The sequence below is a fragment of the Pinus tabuliformis genome, chromosome 9, assembly GCF_031772625.1.
Source record: "Pinus tabuliformis cultivar Carrire ecotype Pingquan chromosome 9, CPIR1, whole genome shotgun sequence".
NCBI classification, from domain to species: Eukaryota; Viridiplantae; Streptophyta; class Pinopsida; order Pinales; family Pinaceae; genus Pinus; species Pinus tabuliformis.
This window is the reverse complement of record NC_142307.1, coordinates 263297541-263313122: the sequence shown is the minus strand read 5'-3', so window position 1 is coordinate 263313122 and position 15582 is coordinate 263297541.

Sequence of the window (15582 nt, the reverse complement as noted above, 5' to 3'; positions counted from 1 at the left end):
CACCTAGCTTGAATTTTCACCCTACTGGAGGTCTCTGCATAGTAGATGTATCTACTCGATCTCCTCTCAGCTTCCCCTATTGTGGTCGCTCCACAACCTCCTGAAGCTGCTGCACCAATCATGGCTCCTCCATAATCGTCTGAGACTTGTTCTGGTGCTGCATGTTGAGAGGTAATATACTCTCCCTCTCAACCACCAAGTCTCCATCAGTTGCCTTGCTGCTCAAGGCTTTACATGCATCTTGAACCTCAAGAGCATACAGTTTCTTGACCCGTGAACCGATCTGCTTCACCTGTCTAGTGGTGATGTGTCTAAGGAAAACCTTTCCCTTATTGAAGACCACATCATAGCCTCTATCTTCCAACATCACGATCGACACCAAGTTTCTCTTCAGTCCTGGTAGATGCTTGACATTGGTCAAGGTAAGGCGAGCTCCATGCTCCCTCTGAAAAATAACCGTGCCTACACCTGAGACACTGTACTTTTTGTCATTACCCATCTCTATGAGTATCTGGAGATCTTTCTCCTCCAAAGTACTGAACAAACTCTTGTCGCCGGTCATGTGGAAAGAAGCTCCACTGTCAAGAAACCAACCACTTCCCACCATGGATGAAACCATGCATGTGAACAATGTGAAATCCAACTTGAACTGTGAGGCCAGTGCCTCACCTTCTGATCCTTCCACGGATCCCTTCTTGGATTTCCTCAGTGGACAATTTGTAGTAAAATGGCCCACCTCATGACAACAAAAGCATCACACTTTCAACTTGTCAAACTTCTTCCCAACATGGGAAGAACTCGATTCGGAATGAGAAACCTTATCCTCCCTCTTCAGCGCCTTACTCGCTAAGGCAAAATTTTCTTCATCCTCTATGGATGAAGAACCATCTCTGGTGCTTCTTCTTATCTCCTCCTGAATCAAATTAGACCAAAGTCATTCCCAATATGCAAGTTTCTCTCTTCCATTAACCAAGTCCTTGTAGCTATGCCAGCTCTTAGGAAGACTGAGGAGTGCAAGACTCACCATGTCATCATTAGCTGTAGCAATCCCTACACTTCCAAGCTCATCCTTGCATGTGGTGAGCTTGTTCAGATACGTAGATATCATGTCGCCCTTTTCACACTTGATCTTTCGAAGCTTGTCTTTCAGTGCCAGCTTCCTTTGATCACTTCTATTCTGATATAGATCTTTCAATGTTTTCCACATTGAAAATGGTGTCTCCTTCCCATGGAGACTCAAGATTATGTGATCTTGAACTCCCTATAGAATAATTCTCCTTGCTATAGCCACACATTTCTTCCATTCAACCAATTCAGCAGCACCAGTTGGCTTGAGGACTTCTTGATCAATGAAGTCCTTTAGGCTGTTATTCTCTAGTACCACTTCCATGCGATCCTTCTAGGCTATATAATTCTAATTTCCATCAAGGGCATATTCGAGTCTCAAACCATAGAACGCCATAGGTGAAATAAAGATGTGATAAGAACTCGATTTCTATATTCAGGAATCACAAACTTCAACTTCTCCCTTCTTGTATACTGTTCTTCCTTGATCACCTGTGCTCCGATACCATGTAGAAATTCCCACCTGTAGATCACCTGATAATGCAATATACTAAAGAAAAATACTTGATCTACTTCTACAACCAATTTAGCGGAAGCTTAATCGAACATGAGCAACATCAATAAGAACACATATAACTGATAAGAAGGAATCAATCACACATAACACAAAAGAATTTACTCGGGAAAGCACCAGCCTAAAACCCCACTCTTTGTATTATCATATATAGGATTTATACAAAGCCTTAGCTCTCACACAACTAGCCAGCTCTCACTACAATCCTCATAGATGAAGGTGGAAATACATCAGGATTACATAAAGCCTTAGCTCTCACAGCTAGCTAGCTCTCAGTGCAATCCTCCTGGATGTTCACATGAAATCAAGACTTCTCCTATGCCCTCCAAGCCTCCTATTTCCTTGCACAGCTTTTCCTGGGTGATCCTCCTGTTACCAAGTGTAACACTGATCTCTCACACTGATCTCACACCCTGTAAAACTACACAATCCTCAAGGAACCTTAATCCTTCTGCTTGGATGATTTTCCTTTATAGGAAAATCCATGCAACTGATAGTACACTGTCCCTCCTCTGATCTAACTGGGTCTTTCTCTGAACTGAAATGCATGTGTTATCCATGAGTGAATACTCAGTTATTTGAAACACAGTAGTTACATGCATGCAAGCATTAACTAACTGAACTCTTATTAATTTAACAAACTGTTAAATTAATCTAACTAGACTTGACTCAGTTAACTAAGTCAACTAATTACAACTCATCCTTATCTCTTTAACTGATGGATAAATTCCTCAATTAATATATAAACTGTTGCACGTCCTCACATAGACTTCAAGTTTGATTTTCCTTAACTAATTAACTCAAGATGAATTAATTAATTAATTTCCAAACTAATGTTGATATCAAATTCGAATTTTACTTCCTATTTTTAGTCTAGGGACTGACTAAAATAGGAATCCATCCTAAACTGCTAAAAATAGAATGCTATTTTTAACACTTCCATTTTTCATTCCCTGTTGCCCAATCCAGCACTGGTACCTAAATTGCTATTTTTAGTAGTTTTATTTTTAGCACTTCTATTTTTAGCATTTCTTGTTGCCATTTTTCAACAATAGAGTCACTCTTTTTATAATCCTTTTTAGACTCTTAAAACATGAAAATATTGACGAGTTTTCCTGTCTGGACTCATTAAACTAATCAGATAGGGCATAGAGTCACTCTTTTTGCAGTCCTTTTCAAACTCTTAAAACATGAAAATATCGATGAGTTTACCCGTTGTTATGCTCCTATACCAATAGGTGTCATATTTCATGAGACTGGTTGAAATACCTAATATGTTTATCCTTTCCCTGCTGAGAAGGTTTTCCATTAAAAAAATAATAATAAATAAATAAATAAATAAATTTGAAAAATGAAAAGAGGGTATGCCCTAAAAGAAAGATCAAAGGGAAAAATGAATGAAATGGTCAAAAAATGAAAGAAATGAACCCCAAATAAAAGGACCAGGAAAGTGTGCAAGTCCAAATGGCACTACTATTCTATTTTTGCAAAAAACTAATTGTGTGTAGTTTGTTAACTCTTGCCACAGTTGATGAATGGCCAAACAACTTAATCTGGGCTAGTTCATGTTTCAATTTCCTGTTTTAGAGATAGAGAATACAAATCTGTCCAAACTGTTTAAACTTGGCAGATAAGTAGATAGGTAGAGAAGCAAAGGAGGTCAACTGCTAAATTTGAGCCCTTGGAAGAAATAAGTGCAGATTTAGATAGGCTTAAAATGAAAAGAAAAGAAGAGTTAGAAGGGTTTGCTAGTCTAAATGCACCCAAAGAAAAAGAAAAAAAATGTGAGGTATTGTAGGCTGGGTAGGTAGTTTTGATGTTGCAGAAATAAACTTGTGATAAGTTTTGTCTCTCAGAATGATTAAATCTTACTTCTATCACCGGTACTATGGCAGAACCATGACTAACTCCCCTCCATCCTTTCTCCAAATCATTTTCTAATTCCCCCCAAAGAAATTGAGATCTGCTCAATATCCCCAAATTACTCCATCTCATTTCATGAAAAATTCCTAAGTAAAACTCTATTTTTACTTTAGGCAAAGAGCCACATTTCTTGTGTAAAATCCCTCTGTTTTCTCCTAAGCCTAAGTTGTTGAACTTTATAACTTAGCACTTATTTTTCATAGATTCATATTGCCCGTTAACATTATTATATGAATCCCTTACATTCGTTCCCCTTCCCGTATTATGTATATAAAATAAAAATCCCATGTATTAATATTCCCCACCCCAGTTTAATTATAAACCATATCTTTATATTATTTGGGATTTAAAGGTTTATTCGAAATATTTAAATAACCTAACCCGCCGCACAAAAAACACTAGAGTTAATTAACATCCAGTTAATTAACAACTTATAAAAACCCCGACAACCAATCAAACCCACCCCGATATTATTAAAACTCATTATTTAAACGTATGGGTCCCGCGTCGTAACCCTTCGCCACCTCTGTTGAGCGCCAATCGTCCGATCGGCGCCCTCCCATCGAACGGCTAATATACATATCGCAAGCCTCTCGCCGCCGAAATTTACCACTCGAGGGGTCGGCGGTATTGCCACCGTACCGGGGACACGCGTCGCCCTCTCGCCTTGCTCGTTGTTGTGGGGGAAAGTATCCAACTCGGAATGACCCTAACCCACTCTAAGGGTGACAGTTCCTTAGCAACAGCTGAAAGCAAAGCTATCTAAAGTTTCTTCTTTATGACATGCGAGAGATAAAAGGGATAGATCCACTTACCGATGTCTTGCGCAAATGGTCGATCCAATCTCCTTTGTTTGCCTCTTGCTCCCAGCTCCAAGTCTTTTCACGGGCCCAGCTACACGAGATCCTGCAAATAAGACAAGAAAAGGAAACTACAAGAAGCATGCATGCATAAATGATTCAAGGATTAGCATAAATAAAAAACGCAAGTAAGACAATACATCATTAAAACACATGCGAATAGAAAAACCTCAAATGCTTTATTAATATATGGAAGTAAGGTTCAGGCGGTGATACAACCATGAGAGGTCCAATCCAGCATCACCTTCCAGACGGAGAGAAATCTCTTCTTCACCTCCCTCAAGCAATCACCCAATACTCTCAACTGCAAACCAACAGCGATTCTTTGCACTGAATTCCGCCCTCCCTAGATCCCATGGGATGAGATCCTTATATAGAGTTTTGGAGTGAAGATAAGTCAGCTTGATGTGTGACTTGTTGTCCTCTTCAACTCCAGTTGTTCTTCAGTTCTTCACTTGGAGTTCCTGTCTTCCACTTGGAGTTTTAGAAGCTCTTAACTCATCATTAGGCGAATCTTATGATCAAGTGTCTTTTTGGAAGCTTCCTGGGCACTGGCACATTGAGAAAAAGATTCCTCCACATGTCCAAGTACGCCCAGCGCAGGTAGCCTTTGTTGCACTTGCGATGCAGCGCAGGTAGCCTTTGTTGCACTTGTGATGCAGCGCAGGTAGCCTTTGGAGCAGCTGCTTTGATCCAAAATTGACCTGTTTTTGAGTGTTTTTCAGTGGAGAACTGATTTGCAGTGCTGTGGTTTGCTGACCTTGTTCCTCTAAGGGTAAGAACAACATGTTTAGGGACTTTGGATCCCTTAGATTATTGACATTTCATGCTCTATGCTGTAAGGCACAAAAATGTCTATAACAGTTGCCCCCTAAAGTATGAGGTCATTTATCGGGTGAAATGCTTTATTAGGAGGATCCGAAGTTCATTCAATCGCCGGGAGGTGACCTGTAACAAAATACAATACAATACATTATCTTTTCATACTTTCTTTTCATGATCTAGCTGATGCGGGCATTTCCCATGATCAGCTTTATAAATACATTTGCCGTACATAAACAGACGATCGTCTGATAAGAGACGGATAATTCTCTGCTTTTAATTATCATCCTTTTAGTAGGATGCTCATCTGCTGCACATGTCTATGTTTTTATCTCCTGAATATATATCGCAGCCCGGATGGATGAAACTAGATCCGGGGTCTTCAAACTCGTCCGATCTTCACTCTAGTACAAGTCGATCCATGTGAGAATTTCTTGAAGTCGAACATGGAAAGACATCGCTTGATTACCAGTCAATAATGTAAACTGTTAACAAGCGTGAGAGGAATCACCGATAATGATGATGACCCTCAAGGTACTGCAGCACAATTCACGTGGTGTGAATATAGGATCTGACGTCGAACACCACGCAAAGTCTCCTGGTCGAAGGTCATTAATGTATACCTATCGCCGGGAGTGAGAAACTTGCCATTGAGGCATGCAAGCTTCAAAGTACTGAGGGGGTGTTCCTAGATCAACTTCTTGGATAATGAGCTGATGTTGACAAGAAGTGATCCGTCAAAGGAGGGCCTTAATGAATCCCACATCAGTGACACGTAACGGAGCTAGTGATGATGGTGAAAACGATCTGTGAAATATGATTCAGGGTGGCGGTCATGGAAGGATGAAAGATGATGTATGGTAGTGGATGGGACCCGGTTGACACTTTCTGAATGACATCTCTTGAACATATAACGACACTGATGTGATGGATCGGTAGCATTACCCCATGTATGGATGGTATGGCGAGACCATGGTGAAGGGACCGGTGAATGATAATAACCCAACCCGATATTTACGGAGGCAAAAGTGTCATGTTCAAGAGCGACTTGCTACCATTAAGCTTTGAGGTTCTTCCCAATTTTTCCCCAGTCATTTCTGACCAGTACCTCTTTATTTTTGTCAAGCTTGAGGAGGATAACATATGCTTGATCTATAACCTGCCCTTCGGGCAAGCCCATCGCTATGTTTTAACGAGCCTAGCGATAGGGAAACTCGTTCTTGTCTAAAGACAAGTTTGTCGCTATCTAATATTTTTAACGAGCCCAGCGACAAAGACAACTCGGTCCTTTTCATTTTTAGAGAGTCTGAAAAGTGTACATAAAGTAGACTCCAGGGGTCCTTTTTCATCATCTAATCCCTTAAGTCCGAAAAAGTATAAAACAATACAGAAGGGATGAATGTTCGATAGCTTTATCGAGCCAAACTAGACAAGTGCTCGATCTTTTTGTGCAATAATCCCTCAGGTCCAAAAAGATTAAAATCTAGAGGAGGGATAGCTCTTCCGGTCCTTTTAACGAGCTGGAAGGCCAAAACTCGGCAAACTTTTCATTTTTTACGAGTCAGTGAAAAGAGCTCAAAGAAGACTCGTACTTTGAGGAACGAGTGATAAACAGGGATAGTAGCAGATTCCAGGTACATGTTGGAATTTTCCAATCACAGCAGTATTACAAGGATGGCTAGGTGGGATCACTCTTCCCAGCTGTTCCTCAAAATAGGTAAACAATCAAGTGGATGTGAATGATCGGCCAAATGAAAAGTGGAGGTGACGGTGCACAAACACGACCAAGGCTTTTATGGCTGATGAATTTACGGTCTCAAATGGTTATTTACCGGTTCATTTTTTCTGGATGAGCTTGAACTCTGGGGGGAAGCTTGCTCACATGCTTATGTTTATTTTTTAACGAGCATGAAGTCCGCGTTAAAACTGCTCGGTTTTGCGTTTATTTTTTAACGAGCATGAACTATGCCAAAACTGCTCGTTTTTATGCATGCCCCCAACATCATAATGACGCATGTCAAAGGAGGGTGCCCCCCAAGCTTCATTGCATTCAACTTGGTGGTTGGAATGAAGCTTTACTTTTGAATTTTGAAAAGGGGATTTGTTTCATTTTTTAATGAGGTTGACACAGTAAAAGAACTATCCTCATGACTCCTTGTTTCATTTTTTAACGAGGTTGACACGAGATAAGAACCTTCCTCGGATCCCACTGTATTTACAATATTTCCATTAGGGCGCTGATCCATGCTGACAAAATATTTAGGAATCTTCCGAATCCGTTGGATATAGAAGATTTCATATTGTAGGTTTCCACTGTGGCTACTTCCGCCAGATTACTTGCCGGCGGTAGGGCAAAAGTACCCATTAAGGCAGGGTCTTTTAGGAGACCTACTCCGATATTTTGGAGCGATTGATTACTTTCATGGATCATTGTGCTGCTTCCCGTAACTTGAGAACTGTTGGGAAGAAATGTTTGTTGGTCGACGATTGTAATTTTCCCTTGAAGAGGAAATACAATCCTCCTAAAGTAGGTCGACACAACTGCAGCCATGGCATATATCCAAGGCCTTCCCAGTAGGATGTTGTAATCGAGGTTTCCGTCGATTACTTCAACCTCAACTTCTACTGTTTTGCCCCCCAGTTCAACTTGCAAGTTATTTAAAATCCCATATGGAGTGTATGATCATCCATCAAATGCTTTTAACGTCGTTGACGATTTCGACAAGGGTGGTGAGCCTAAATTTTTCCAGCAACTCATCGACATAAGACATGTAGATGCCCCCTCATCAATAATTGTTCGATGAACAATTTTGTTAAGGGCTTTCACTTGAATAAGGAAAGCTTGTTGAGCTGGTAACTGAGGGTCATATCCTTTATGATCAAAGGCCACAAGATTGGAATCCATTGGGCCAATCCCACCTATGGCTGATAATAAAGCTTGCTCTTGGGAGGTGCAATTTTGCGCTACCTCAAGTGTCGACATAGCGGACGACGATTGGGCCAGGTCCTCTATTATATTATAATCTTGTGTTATTTTTGCACGAGGATTAAATGTCGATTTGTGTACTACTCCCTTTGGCGACTTTATCATTGGTTTAGGAGCGATGGGTGGCACAACTTTGGTGAAAGTTGTTGTTGAACTACTAGGTTGTTTATTTGCCTTGTTGTTCAACTGCTTTGGATTCCTGTAATCTTTATTCCTTGTCAAAGCATTATTTTGCTGTTTCGAGGTGGACAACATAAGCACTTGGGATCGGGAAGCATTTTGATTAGCAACCAGATTTTGGCTTGGATTAGGGAACGGATCAGTCAATACTGCTGGGGTTTTTGAACTCTTGAAGAGTTTCTTAACTTCAGCTATATGTGGACAATCTTTCGTCCAATGATCCTCATCGCATATATGACACCCTGTCGGGGGTTTCCTTTTCCTTTTCTTTTTCTTCTTGCCCCCTGGTTGCTTCAGTTGTTTGCCCTTGTCGGTCGACATGGCATTTACTTCTGAGGCAAGAAGTTCCTCATTTGCATTTTGACTAGAAATTTTGCGTTTGCCAGTCACGCCATTACTGGCGTGAGAGTTAGTATTCGATTCAGGAGGGGGAGGAATTGAAAATTCAGGTCTAGGGGCGTCAGGTATTTTGTCGTAGAGCGTGCCCGACTGAGTATATACTAAGTCTAAGTATTGAGCACGAGCAATGACTTGCTCCTCTGTTACGACTCCTCCCTTGGCCACATCTTCCGTTATAGCCGGAAGTAACGACTTTATAAACCATTCAGCTAATAGCTGATCGGGAACGTAAGTTTTCACCATCCTACGACGACGTCGCCACTCATGTATATGATCAGATATGTGAGTGGCCGTTGTCTGTTTGAAGTTGGTAAGGAGTTCTGTTCCTGTTTCATACCTTATCGGTAATTGAAAATGGGTTAAGAAAGTCGTGGCTAAGGAGCTGAAATTGTCGAAAGAGGATCTTGGCAATTCAATGTACCATTTAGCCGCTGGACCTGTCAATGTCCTCTGGAAGAGGCGAAGTCTTATCGAATCATCGTTTAGAGTGTTCGATGAACACCACAGATGAAAAGTCATGACGTGATTCGACGGGTCTTCACCTGGATTTCCATTGAATTTAGGAATGTCCGATGGAAGTTTATGCGGAATCGCTGGCCACCAAGGGGCATAAGCAATTGGATCATTCGTCAGCCGGTTTAGATCTGGCAATTCTAGAGTTGCTACAAAGGGAAACTGTTGGTTCAGGTTAGGCAAAGCATATCCAGGATAAGATGGTATCGAAGATCAACGCAGGAATAGGAGGTGATTATGTTCCGTTTAAAATGAATTTTATTATGACGACGCTTTTAGACACAACTTGCTTTTTCACTTTTTAAGAGTCGAGAAAAAGCTAAAGATGACTCTAGTCTCCTTCGATGTATTAACGAGCCCGAAGTGAAAAATGCTCGGATGGACTTTTTCAGTTATAGAGTTTGAAAAAGGCCAAAAGAAACTACTCTGGAGTTCTAGGCAAGGGTGTGCCAAACCTTTCGCGAAACCACATAATACGTTTTACGGTACGAGTGGTCGATCTTCGTGAATGCTGTGTTCACTGCATCGCGATCAGTAGGGCGGCCGACACGGCTTCCTATGGATAAAGGCTTTGTTCCTATAGGGGTCCCCCAATATACGCGACGGTACGCGGGGGCACAAGTCCGTATTAGTGCTATCGTCCCTCAGGAGGAATCACCCACCTTCGTAGAGATCGACAGTCACTATGTTTAACGACGCCGGTTCACGTCTCTACCTAGACCTCTACTGTGTTTCGTTATGTTTCAAAGCGTTGTTAGATAAATTCAGTTCTTTTTAGGTTGATCTTGCTTAGCAGTTTGCCTTTATGGATCACCACGTGATGTATGATACAACTCCTAAATGCAGTCTAAGAATGATAAGCAAGCTTTTTCAATTCTTTCAACTTATGAAAACCTTAACTACTGAAGGAAAAGAAAGACATCATCTTTTCAAACAGATCATAGAGCACACACTGATGCACTTTTCCTAAATCGACATGCAAACTGTCAAAATGCACATGCACAATGCAAGTATTTCTTTTCTTCTTCCTTAATGTTGGTGTATTACAAAAAGAAAGTTGTTGTATAATTTCGAATTCGATTTCAAGCGTAAACAAACAAGTTTTGTCCCATAATAAAAAGAACACCTTAAGATTCACTCGTTTCAACACAAGAAATAATGAAATTCGAACCATATAACGAAAGCAAATGCTCAAGCAGCTATGAACAGCAATAAACTAGCTCTTAGAATCACAACGACACTTTCTCATAGGTCTAGATCTAAGAGGTCATAGCAAGACTAGTTCACTTTCGCTATGGGAAACTGTGAATGAAAGCAAGAAATACAATAAGAACAATCACGGTTTCTTCATACAACTAAGGGGGAATGAAGGCAAAGAGAAGTGGTTTCAGCTGGGTATACAGGTTGACAACAGGCTGCAAAAACAATACTGAAAACTGGGCAACAGACAGTGGGGAATCCCAGCTGCACAAGGCAAAACTGGATCAGCGCAGGTGCTGCACTGTCAATCTGCGATGCAGCGCAGGTAGCCCCTTCGGGACCTGCGTTGTCAGTGCAGGTAGCCTTTGTTGCAACTGCACTGATGAGACAACTCTCGTCTCTCTCAGATTCCGGCTCACAATTTGCTAAAAAATGAATGGTTTTTGGCCAAATCAGAGGCTATCAGTCAAGTATACTCTAGAGGATGATTAAAGGAAGATGAACACTATCACAAAGAGCTAAAAAGAGTCCTTGTGGATCAGCTCTTCAAATCATAAACATGCCCAGCACTGGGCTAGAGTAGCTACCCCTCTACTTTGCATTCGAAGGACTCGAATGCAGTTCGATTCGGTACTCTCTTTGTTCAAGAAATGAATAGCAAGAAACACAAGCTACCAACAAGACACGATCCCCAGCGGAGTCGCCAGTCTGTTGTGGGGAAAATTATCCAACTCGGAATGACCCTAACCCACTCTAAGGGTGACAGTTCCTTAGCAACAGCTGAAAGCAAAGCTATCTAAAGTTTCTTCTTTATGACATGCGAGAGATAAAAGGGATAGATCCACTTACCGATGTCTTGCGCAAATGGTCGATCCAATCTCCTTTGTTTGCCTCTTGCTCCCAGCTCCAAGTCTTTTCACGGGCCCAGCTACACGAGATCCTGCAAATAAGACAAGAAAAGGAAACTACATGAAGCATGCATGCATAAATGATTCAAGGATTAGCATAAATAAAAAACGCAAGTAAGACAATACATCATTGAAACACATGCGAATAGAAGAACCTCAAATGCTTTATTAATATATGGAAGTAAGGTTCAGGCGGTGATACAACCATGAGAGGTCCAATCCAGCATCACCTTCCCAATGGAGAGAAATCTCTTCTTCACCTCCCTCAAGCAATCACCCAATACTCTCAACTGCAAACCAACAGCGATTCTTTGCACTGAATTCCGCCCTCCCTAGATCCCATGGGATGAGATCCTTATATAGAGTTTTGGAGTGAAGATAAGTCAGCTTGATGTGTGACTTGTTGTCCTCTTCAACTCCAGTTGTTCTTCAGTTCTTCACTTGGAGTTTTAGAAGCTCTTAACTCATCATTAGGCGAATCTTATGATCAAGTGTCTTTTTGGAAGCTTCCTGGGCACTGGCACATTGAGAAAAAGATTCCTCCACATGTCCAAGTACGCCCAGCGCAGGTAGCCTTTGTTGCACTTGCGATGCAGCGCAGGTAGCCTTTGGAGCAGCTGCTTTGATCCAAAATTGACCTGTTTTTGAGTGTTTTTCAGTGGAGAACTGATTTGCAGTGCTGTGGTTTGCTGACCTTGTTCCTCTAAGGGTAAGAACAACATGTTTAGGGACTTTGGATCCCTTAGATTAATGAAATTTCATGCTCTATGTTGTAAGGCACAAAAATGTCTATAACACTCGTTGCCCCTTCACCCCAAACCACTCTGGCCCATAAGCGGTGGGGGCCAAAACCGGTTACAACCCTCCTGCTAACCCCACTCGCTGACGTCATTGCCACGTCACCACCACATCATCCTCTCGTACCCCTGCGTCACGGTAAGACGTCACATCCCCATGACGTCATCTGACCAAAAAGCGCCAAAAAGTGCCGCGAAAGCCGAATTTTGTTAAAAAGTCGAGAAAATGTCATTTTCGCCCATTTTCATTCATTTTTATCTGCGAAACTATTTCATGCAAACTACGTCCAAGCAACTGCTCGAGCATACAGTACTCCACCCGGCCAAACAAAGTCCAGCATCCTGCTCTACAGCTCGTCGGTCAACCTGCAATTGCACTGTTCGCCTCTAAAAAACAGGTATTTACCCCAATTCGCTTTCCGAACTTATAATTTCGGTTTTCCTCTGTGAATTTTACCCAAAAAACTGAATTCAAGCTAAATTCAGTATGTAGTTCTCATAGAGAGGCACCCAGAACAGCTGTTTTACCCATTTTTTCCATAAAAACCTGACCTCCAGTTTAAAAACACAAGAACCAAACATGGAGGCCCCCTCGGCTCTGAACTTCGCGCCTCTCAATGCGCCTCATAAAGACCAGGATTGGTTACCCTTGGCCGACAGATATTTTCAAATAAAAGAGTTATTTGGTGATATGAACCATCTCTAGGCATTTTTCCGAATTAGGAAAAGTCATCTGAGTAACTTTGATATCCTCGGAATATGGGAATCTAATCTCCCCAGGTATTACCTTCCCTTAGTCAATGTGCTCCCAGATATTATTCACCAACGTTGTGGAAACTATGACCCTATCAGTAAAGCAGTTATGACCCCATCCCAAACTGTTCTCTTTTACATAACTGCTGAATCTATTAATGACATGTTACACTTCCATCCCACTCAGCCCCTTGCTCCTCTTTCCATGGGATTTTTGCTTGAGCAAGGCTCTCAATTGTCCAATTTAGAAATAACTTGGATTGCTAAATTATTGATGAAACCAGATTCCAGCCTCAAGGCCCACCTCCCTATGTGCATGCCTGGTTTACTGAAACTGGCAAACTTATTCTTGATATGATATCCTTTATCTTGGGATTCAAAACTAGTGAATTTGTTGATGAGACCATCTTAGTAATGTTGTCAATGTTTACTCCAGGACATCCCCCTGCTGTCAAATATGATTATGCCTCTTTCATTGCCAATAAAGTCAATGAGAAATTTATAAGTCTGGGAAGAAAAGGAGTCTTCAAGTACACCTCATTCATATACCACCTTATGCTACATTATCAGACATATAGCTTTTCATTTCCCATCAGGAAATTAGATTCCAAAGGAGAGAGGAGGTCTGTGATCTTTTGGACCTCTATCTTCCACAATGTGTGTGAATCCCCTTATACATACTGTGAATTCATTGGCCTATTTGTGCATCCAACCTCCACCCTGTTGATAGGAGCTCCTCCTCCTAGAATTTCTGGTGATATGAGGAAAATTTTACAATTGTCCAAACAATACATGATAGGTGACTGGTACTTCTACCAGAATCACACCAAAATCAGAATATATGGCTGTGAAATGTGACCTTATAAGTTTCCTAGGTACGTGCCTATGAGGCTATTTGCACTAGAGTATTTTAGGCAGCTTATCAATGCAGATTTAACTCACTTTTCTAATGCAAAGAAGAAGGTTCAGCTGAGAATAAAAACCCATCTAGGACCTTTTATCATCCATAAGTGGGAGGCATGGGAGGATGCTGATAAGATATTAGGGGAAGACCTTATGTTGAAGAAAAGTTTCCGGTGGGTGTCATATGACCCAAATAGCTTTATAAGTGACAGAAAAGTAAGAAACAGGCTATCAGCTTACATACATCATAGGATTCTTGAAGTAGAACAATTTGCTAATCAAGATGAGTGGGTAGAGGGTACATTAATAGAAGAACTTACTGAGTAGGAAAAGATGGAAAAAGCTATGAAATATTTAGAAAAAACCCTTGACCTGGACTCTTTTTGACATGTATCTTTCAAGCTACCTCAGCAAACAGGAGTTGGTACATCCTCGGTTGGAACTTCTCAGCAGCCTGTACAACAAACCAGTGCACCAGTAACAAGATCTTCTAAGGGCAAGGAAGTGGCGGGCATGGAGCAGCAAGCAATGAATGATCAACAAGGATAAATTCCTCCGGTCCAAACCAAAGCAGCATAGATTCCTGCATTACAGACTCCTCTAAATTAGGAAAGAGGCAAGAAAAGAGACAGGGAAGAAGCCATACCTATTAGTGGACCTGTAGAACAGCCGTGTGCAAAGAGGCAAAGATTGAATCCCCTATCAGAAGAGGAAATCATTGAAGAAACAATAGAAAGTCTAAGGGGTGAAAGGGTAACCAGCCAACATACCTCCCTAGTCATAGAGACATCAACTAGCTCACATAGGCAGGAGCTAGAAGGGCAGCATAGTGTGGAAGTTTCATCCACTAGGCCACCAAGTAAGCAGAGCTCTGACATCAAAAGAACATTCACAAAGATAAAGGCTAGAAACGACACACTAAGGCTGCAAATATACAACCAATATCTTAAGATGACCCCCACAAAACAACAAAGATTGATGTCTGCCTATGACATTAAGGAGGGAAAAATGATCATGAGTTATTTCAAGCCCAAGGTGCAGCAACCAGAATCAGCAGCTGATTACATTAGGACAAATCTAGAGGTCCTAGCCAAGGACATTCACCCAATAGACTGGATTGAGCCGCATAAACAGATTGGAGAGATGGTATACTCCACGCTAGCTGACAAAGCTATGTTGGCTCATAAATTGCAAAACTCCTTAGAGAACACCTCTGCTCAGTTAGATTTGGAGAAATCTTATTCTCTAGCAAAGGACAACAGGATTAAATCCTTGAAAGATATTATCATTGAGCTAGGACATGATCCCAAAGATGCTAAAGGAATAAAGTCACTCATAAAGAAGAAAGAAGAGGACATTGATGCCCTCAGAAAACAGCTGAAACTGCCTCCTTCCATGCACCCACAGACTGCAGATGTTGTGCAATAGAAATCTGAAGAGGACATGATGGACCTGCTCATGAGACTGAATGAAATATTGAGTGAGATAGAGCAGGCATTGGAGAAATATCTACAAGAAAAGCAGGGAGAGTCAACCTCCCAACCACCTGAGGTAGTCCCAATAGTCGCTACTGCCCCCTCCACACTTATAACAGCAGTACCTCCCACGGTACTGGCATCAACAGCAGAGATCATCACAGGTACCTTAGAAACAGCAACAGCACCAGGCAGTAGTACAGGTATGAGCATAGAGCAATTAA